Raw genomic sequence first — 8773 nt, 5'->3', positions numbered from 1 at the left:
AAGCTGATCCCCTTATATGCCCCTGTACTCAATGGGCTGGGTCAAGCAGCACCCCATTATGTGCCACAGGTTTAACACATCCCTGTCCCCACTTTCATGTCACAATTGTACTGGTATGAGCAAACCCCACAGTATTATTGGGCGCTACAGGGATCTTTTAGCTTAGGTAACAGAAGGGTTGCTGCAGAGTAACTGCGGGAAGCTAAAAACACAAAAGAGTAAAGTTCAGAGAGAGAGAGAGAGAGAGAGAAGCAACCAGCTTAACCATAAAAGTTATTTATTGAATAATAGTGATAACTACACAAGGAGGGCTAAACAAACCTAACAGTTACATTTTTAAAGGCTAATACCTGAAGTAGAAAAGAAGAGAGCGGGGGGGGATCTCACCCACTCCATGAGGCTTGAACTCGTCGGGGTTCCCAGGTGATAGTGGTAGCTCAGGGTCCTGAGTGCTGGAGACAGGCAGAGCCCCCAGCACGATCAGTCAGGAGATGGAGTCCCAGTGGAACTGTTGCAGAGTTTGGATCCATGCATCAGAACACTGACTGGAGGGTGAGTAGGGATTTTTGTAGAGAAAATACAATGGTTCAAGGGAGAATACTAGATTTGTTTATAGGTAAACTGATGACTCAAGGGTTTTGTTTAGGCTAGACAATAGGAGCTGATCACTCTTGGCTATGGGTGATGTTTTCTTCCAGGGAGCTCACAATGCAACTAGGCTGCTTCAGTATTTTGGATATCAATGAAGGATTCATTACTAGAATTGGTCTGATAATTGCTGAGCTGGGTGTGTGCAGGTGTAGGTTCATTAATATCTGGAACAGAAATTCCCATGATGCAGTGCTTCTCTGCTTTTCTGGTCCCACAGTTCAGTGCGGTTCTCTGTTCTTCATTCTTTATACTAATCCATGTCCCATCTTTCATGCAGATGAGGCTAGAGGAGTTGTCTCTGTTCTTCATTCTGTATACTAATGGAGATGTCTTAATCTTGTCACCCTTGTCAGGGGGGATCTAGGTGTGCCTCCCAATGCCCTTCACTGCTCTCTGAAAGCCTTTTCTCTGATTGGTTTTGGTTCAAGCAGAGACTGGTAGTGGGGGGTGTCTGTCATGAGTCAGACAGGCTAGATACTGGGCTCTGGTTCCCCAAAAACACAGAGCTGACTGGTATCACAGCATGTCAACATGTCATCAAAAGGAAAACTTTTCCTCACTTTTACAATTCAAAACTGCTAGTGTCATATCCATCACGTGGAAATTGGTCTTCCTTGGAAGCAGTAGTTATTGGTGTGCCCCTAAAGTGCAAATTTAAGATTGATAATTACCTGTTCTGTTCATTCCCTCTGGGGCACCTGGTATTGGCCACTGTTGGAAGACAGAATACGGAGCTATATGGACCTTTGGTCCAACCCAATATGGCTGTTCTTAGTTCAAAACAACCATCAGTTTAACTGTTCTGGTTTTGATAACAATATTTCTACAAGTCAAATAGAAGCTTCTCAGCAGAAGTGCCAGGAACTGGCTCATGGTGGGAGAAGTGACTCAGTTCAGCTTCTGTAAAAAAATAAAATAAAATTATAAAAAGGTACAGGATATTTCTGTTTATCTCAATTGCTAATCATGCCCACTCAAAAACTTGAGAGCTCGTCTTTAATTTTGTCTTCTGCTTGTATGTTGATTTGTTCATCATTGAAAGTATACAATAAGGACAGGCCATATTATGAAATTCCTCATTGTGCCAAAAAAACCCACTCTCTAATCTCAAGGGAGAGAAAACTGTCTGATGTAAACTGGCATTGTACCAACAGTGGAATAAAATTGGCCCAAGTGTGTTGGAGGAGCTCTGGGAAAACAGCTCACTCGTTTAGTACTACTGCAAAGCTAACAGCCTATTTTACAGGGCTTAGGCAAATTCTGCCTAAACAATGGAGTGGTCTCCAAAGTGATTAGTAATTATGGTATGTTCTCCAGGTAAAGTTCAACTCTGGGCATAAACTAAACTTAAAATATCAATCCTCTGATTCTCAAAACTACATAAATGTTTAACCTCACATAAAAGCACTTAATTATAAAATGCCAACCTTAAGTACATCTGTTGCCTACCATTAAATACACAAAAACGACATGTTACATAAACATTGTAATGACCAGGGTAGTATAAACAAACCAGTCACTTGATTCTGGGACTTCTCAACTGTATAATAAATTATACAATGCAACAGTTACAGGAGATTGTAATGCGTTGCCCACCTTAGGATGCCACCTGACATGCTGAGATACCACTCAGCCTCCCTGGGCACCCTTTTTACCTGTCTTGCTGAGCCAGGCTATTAAGCCTCCTCCAGCACACACCCATCTGCAGAATGACACAGACACTGAGATCAGCTCTGGGAAGACTCCGCTTAAGGGACTTGCCCAAGCACTCAGGTGTCCACCTCCCTTGAAGTGCAGACCCAAAGGTATATTATGAAATTCGCCTCCTCCCTCAATGTGGAGGAAGGATTGCACAGCCTCTTACCTCCTGCCCCCAGTTATGAATTGCACAAACTGGGTTATATTATAAACAAGAAATAGGGTTATTAACTACAAAAGGTGAATTTTAAGGGAATATAAGAGAGAACACACAAAACAAAGCAGATTACTGAGCAAATAAAACAAAATATGCAAGCTATGCTCAATATACTTAAGAAACAGTTTACAAAATGTAATTTCTTACCCTAAATGTTATTTTAGGCAGGTTCCAAAGTTTCTGTAGCTTAGAGTTACAGTTATATTTCTTTTCAGACTGGACCCCTGTCTCAGTCTGGACTCCCCTCTAGCCTTCCCTTCAGGTGTCTTTAGCGATCTTTCTTCTTGTGCACACAGGCTATGGAGAGGAGGAGTCCCGTTTGCCTTTCTCCCCACCCTTAAATAAGGTTTACATAAGGCGGGAATCCTTTGTTTCCCAAACTTGACCTCTCCCCTTTTAGTGGAAAGTTACAAGAAGTCCAAGAAAATGTTTAGTATCAGGTGACAAGACCACCTGACCTAGTAGTGTCACAGTTACATCCCAGGATGCCTCCCAGGAGGGAGAGAGATTAGTATCTTCACAGTCTTGTTGTTCCTTCCTGATGGCCTGTTGTCTGGTGGGTGTCTTCCCAATACACACCCAGTTGTAATTGTTACTGTGACCGGGATCCTAGTGGGGAGCCAGCTGTGGTCACTCAATTAGGGTGAACTGCAAAGAATGGGGCAGACAATCCCCATAAAGCTGGTGGATATTCCAATACTTAGATTTACCAAGCCAGCATAAAACAGCTTCTTTATTACCTTACTGGTTACTCAGAAGTCCAAACAAGTTCCCTTAAAGTGATCCAGCCTCAGGCCTCCATCCAGGTACTCAAGTCAAATATAATGAACGTTTCTGTAAACGTTTATTTCATTTATTTATTTCTGTTTATTTCATCATATAAAAGAAAAGGTTCTACCAATCCCAAAGGATTACCTCCCAGGTTAATGAATGTTTCAGATCTTACTCAAATACACACTATAACCAATTCGTACTAACTAAACTAAAATTTATTAAAAAACAAAAGAGAGAGAGTACGGTTAAAAGATCAATATACATACAGACATGAGTTCAATTCATTGAGGTGCAGATTCATAGCAGAGATGGTGAGCTTTGTAGTTGCAAAGAGTTCTTTTAGAAATAGTTCATAGGTCCAATGTCCAAATCTCATATTCAGGGCATACCAGCATAACTGGGACCTCAGTCTTGCGACTCAAACTTCCCCTGATGAAGCGTAAGCAGATCTGAGATGACAGAGTCAGGACCCCAGGATCTTTTATACAATTTCATGTCTTCTTTTGTAAGGTGTTTTATGTCATTTGGTGTAAAAGAGCAAGAAGACCACTGGATCTAGGTCACGTGGTATAGCTGAGAGAGAGACTATATAAGGGGAGAACACACCTTAAGCAGTGCTGTCCTTCTGAGCGGCAGCCCATGAGATGCGCGCTTTGAGAGACAACGTACCATCAAAAGAGCTTACCTGATTTCCATACACGGTGCTCCATAACCATGGTTCATCCAGATTCCGTGTTCCTCTTGCTGACCATTATCTAGGTAGTAGGCAGTCCAGGATCCAATGTTGCAGTCACGCAGCCTGTCTCTGTCTGGAGGTCCATCCGCAAGTATCGTAACATCATTGTTAGACACTCATATTTGTACGGTGATCTGGTAAGACTCTGTTCGGGATCCATTGGATACAATGAGCCAGATGGTTGTTGGAATAAACGTCCCTGACTGGGTAGAAGGTTAGCGAGGAGGTTTCTGCATCCGATGCAAGGACGCCTCTGAGGCAGCGACAGCGATTGTCCTGACACTGGTTGGTGGACTAGGCAGGCTCAGAAGTAGGATGCTATCCGAGGAGGGGAAACATTTGTTTCCTTGGGTGGGATCTGCAAAATAGCAATCCCCCTGTGTGAGTGGTGTGAGATTGTGGGTGTGAGCCCCTGGGGAAGACGGACTCCCTTGCGGGACCCTCACTCGGGGTGCACGAATCTGTGGGTGTGGGATTAGTAAATCCTGTCCCCCACCCAAGGGTGTGTGGAGAAACACCTTGTTAAAATACCTTGAGGTGGGTCTGTGTGTGTGTGTGTGTGTTCGTTCCCCAATTGATTGAGTCCCTAACTAAAGAAGAAAAAGTTAACCTGCCAGGGTAGGATGGCAGAGAACGTGGTTGGAGTGACGGGCTGGACAAGGCAATTAAATAAAAATTCCATTGACTTCTGTATTGCTTTATTTGGGAAGAATAAAAACCCCAGGACTTATGATCTGTTCAGTGGGGAGAATGCTATGGTTAAACTGTGCAGAACATGGGAAAGGTATATGATGTCTAAGCCTTCCCCCACTAAAAAGTCTAAGAAGAGAGCTTTGCTCTTCAGGTTGGGTATGACTGCAGAAGAGCTGGATAGGCAACTGAGACTGAAACAAGAAGCCACTTCTTAAGCTCTAAGTGTAGCAGCTGAAAAGGAAGCTGAGGTAGGAAAGCTTGGCTCCCAGCAGGCGGCTGCAACAGCCCAGATTGCTAACTTGACAATGCAGCTTAATCAGTTATAATCCCAAGTGCAGGAGTTGAATGGTAACCTCCTGAAAAAGGAGAAATATATATGCTGTCAAAAAAATTAGAAGGCTCTCAAGCTGCAACTAGAGAGTTAATGAAAGAGGTAAAGACAGCAAGACAAGGAACATCTGTGAACGGTATGCATCCGATGAAGTGAGCTGTAGCTCACGAAAGCTCATGCTCAAATAAATTGGTTAGTCTCTAAGGTGCCACAAGTACTCCTTTTCTTTTTGTGAATTATCGTGTATGTGATCAAAAGATAAGAATGTTGAAGCAAAGGTTGCAGCATATGCAGGGTGTCATAAATGCTGTAAAAACTGACCCCGTAAGAGAGTATGAGACTGGTATATCTATTGACTTGGATGGGAGTGACACAGAAAGAGAAATGTTACCTCCTCCTCCTAGGTATACTAGGAATGAATCTGTTTCCCCCTCAGCACCAGAGGAGCCACATGAGTCTTGGGGGAACTAGGAGGGGAATTCAATTCACCCTCTGATTGCTCCAATAACCACTACTGTGGTTCATTATGGACATGGCAAACCCTCGGAAATGAGGTATGAAATCCGTGCCCTGGGGCCGGAACAGGTGCGAGCTATGAGCAAGCACATGGGCCCCTTTTATAAAGAAAATGCATTGGATTGGCTGGCAAAGCTTAGTGTGACCGCCAATTTAAGTTTTGAAGACACAGTTGAGTTGGTAAAAGAAAGTATGAGCACTGATGAGTTCGGGGCCCTACCTACAGAGGTGCAGGTGGCTAGTGTTCAGGAATCTGTATAAATTTACCTTGCCATTATGAAGCTGTACTACCCATATGAAAATCTTAGGGGCAAGATGTACGCTGACAAACAGAGGATCTCAGAAAGACCACAGAAATTCCTTGCCAGGAAACGATTACTATATTGGCTTACAGGTCAGCCTCTGATAGTAAATGGAGTTGTTGTGTATGATACCTCCGAATTCCAGGAGATGTTTGTTCAGAGTTTGCTCCCTGCAATTAAAGTGGTCATGGGAACTGCGAATCCCAGAGTAACTCGTCTCAAAGAATTGGAAACCAGAGCTCAAGAAGCGTATGATCTATATAGGGAGGCTTACCCTAGCGGCAATAACATCCTGGGACACAAAAAGAAAGTGGCTGCCATAAAAGGTGGGAATGATGGGAAGGCTAGTTATTGAAAGAATGGCAAAAATAGAGATCCTGACTATGGGTTTAGATTAGCCTTATGGATAAAACTCCTCAAGTACGAGCCCATAGAACAACTAGATGGTCTGCCAACTCGAGCCTTGCTGATAAAGCTAGCACGATATGAGGGAGAGGATCTAGCAGGGGAGGAAGCGGTTCGTAGAGAGGAAAGAGCACCACCCCAAAGCTCCCTCTGAAGCCACCAAGCTCTCCCTTCCCCATTGCATGTGGCCACTATTGTAAATGATAGGTGGGGAAGGCAGCAACTAACATCTGCCTGCAAGGGGAGTTCGGTAACATCAAGCAAACAATGCTGCTGGACACTGGGGACACAATGAGTAGAATTTGCACAAAAGCAGCTCCTTCAATAAAATAGCTACCGCTTAGAGCAGGGGTGGGCAAACTTTTTTGCCTTAGGGCCACATCGGGGTTCCGAAACTGTATGGAGGGCAAGGTAGGGAAGGCTGTGACTCCCTAAACAGCCTGGCCCCTGCCCCCTCTCTGCCCCCTCCCACCCCCTGACTGCACCCCTAGAACTCCCGACCCATCCAACCCGGCCTGCTCCCTGTCCCCTGACCGCCCCCCTGGAACCCCCACCCCTAACCGCCCCCCTGAGACCCCACCCCCTATCCAACCCCCCTGCTCCCTGTCCCCTGACTGCCCCAACCCTTATCCACACCCTCGCCCCCGATAGACCCCCAGAACTCCCATGCCTATTCAACCACCCCCTGCTCCCTGTCCCCTGACTGCTCCCCAGGACCCTCTGCCCCTTATCCAACCCCCCACTCCCCACCCCCTTATCATGCCTCTCTGAGCAGTCAGGTACATCTCACACACCAGTCAGGTACATCTTATCTGGAAAGGCAAATGGCGGCTGGGTGTCCAATCCCCGTCTCACCGGTTGGACTCTGTGCTTGTTCAACCAGGAGGTGAGGGTTCATCAAGTGCCGTCTGTGTCCGCTGTACCATTTGCTCTATTGTCAGAAGGTGAAGACCACGACTGCCCGGTTCCATTGGAGGAGAATAATACTATCAAGTCTCCATTCCAGCTAGAGACCTCATATGAAGTAGCTAAAGCAGTGGGTCGTGACATATGGGTCGTTGATGGGAGCTGTTTCCATCTAAAAGGCACCCCCCATACAGGTTATGCTGTATTCCAGGTAGCAACAGACAGGGTTTTGCAAAGCACTGTGTTGCCCCATTCTGCCCAGGCAGCAGAAGTTGTTGCCATAGTAGCCACTTTGGATGCTGTGGATAGAGACTCTGTGATAATGATTTGCTCAGATTCTGATTGGGTACTGAGGGCCCTCATTGACTGGATGATAGTGTGGATGGCTCGCAGCATACATACAACAAACCAGTAGCCCATTCCAAATATCTTATTCATGCCTGGAAACTTGCTGAAGGCAGCAGAGCTTCAACTTTCCTTTTTAAGGTACGGGCTCATCGGAAGAACATGGCCGAGGTATGCAGACTTAACAACCAGGTGGATGGCCTAACCAAAGAGGCAGCATTAATGTGGTAGTGGACCCATTAATGTGGTAGTGGACCCATTTTCAAAGTGAGTGGAGACCTACCCTTCCAAAAATAATACTGCAGCCACCACCGCACACCTGCTTCTGGAGCAAACATTTTCCTGGTATGGCCTTCCAGAGGTCGTCGACTCTGACCAGGGCCCGGACATGTTGTGGGTAAAATCGGACAATGTTAAGTGCTCACTGCAACCTGCAGCTGTACAGCAACAACTTGACATTTTGCAGATGCAAAAGAAGGACAAAGAGATTCAGGATCTACTCTCTCAACATGTCATAGGGGTACCAAATATCTGAACATAAAAGAGGACTGATAACGGCAAATTGAGCAGAGGTGAAAGATGACCTTCCAATATTGGTAGTTCTGGGCTGTCTACATAAGGAACTTATAACTTTAATGCACCAACAAGGTCATTTTGGCATCAAGAAGGCAGTAAAAAGGCTCCTCACTGTTGGGTGGTGGCCAGACATCACAAGGGATGTAGAGTATCATATCTGGAATTGTTTGGCATGTGCGCAGAACAACCCAGACCATCCTGTTAGGAAGGGACCTGTCATCCACCAGCCCACTGATTGTCCCTGGTATTGGATCCAGGTGGACTACATTGGCCCACTACCACACACAGGGCAGTGAAACTGCAACTGCCTTGTGGTAGTGGACCCATTTTCAAAGTGAGTGGAGATCTACCCTTCCAAAAATAATACTGCAGCCACCACCGCACACCTGCTTCTGGAGCAAACATTTTCCTGGTATGGCCTTCCAGAGGTCGTCGACTCTGACCAGGGACCCCACTTAGTGTGTGACCTGGTTAAGAACATTTGCCTTGCACTTAACAGCAAACAGCGTCTCCACAACGCCGGACATCCCCAGAGCTCGGGGCTCATTGAGTGGGCTAATAGGAAAATTAAAAGAGTATTAAGGAAGATCATAGAGCTCGCAGGAAAGAATGGGGATAAAAAG

At 45.5% G+C, this 8773-nt stretch overlaps 1 long non-coding RNA gene across 1 annotated transcript in view; it reads right to left on the bottom strand.

Moving 5' to 3' along the window:
• Positions 1-314: 314 nt before the first annotated feature.
• The window catches only part of LOC140907110 (uncharacterized), a 29811-nt gene continuing 21352 nt past the window's right edge, over positions 315-8773 (bottom strand). Inside the window, exon 5 of the long non-coding RNA XR_012157379.1 lies at positions 315-1551. This is a non-coding gene — a long non-coding RNA (uncharacterized lncRNA). The remainder of the gene's footprint in view (positions 1552-8773) is intronic.

Source organism: Lepidochelys kempii, chromosome 2 (assembly GCF_965140265.1).
Source record: "Lepidochelys kempii isolate rLepKem1 chromosome 2, rLepKem1.hap2, whole genome shotgun sequence".
NCBI lineage: Eukaryota > Metazoa > Chordata > Testudines > Cheloniidae > Lepidochelys > Lepidochelys kempii.
This window is presented reverse-complemented; position numbering and strand designations above follow the sequence as displayed.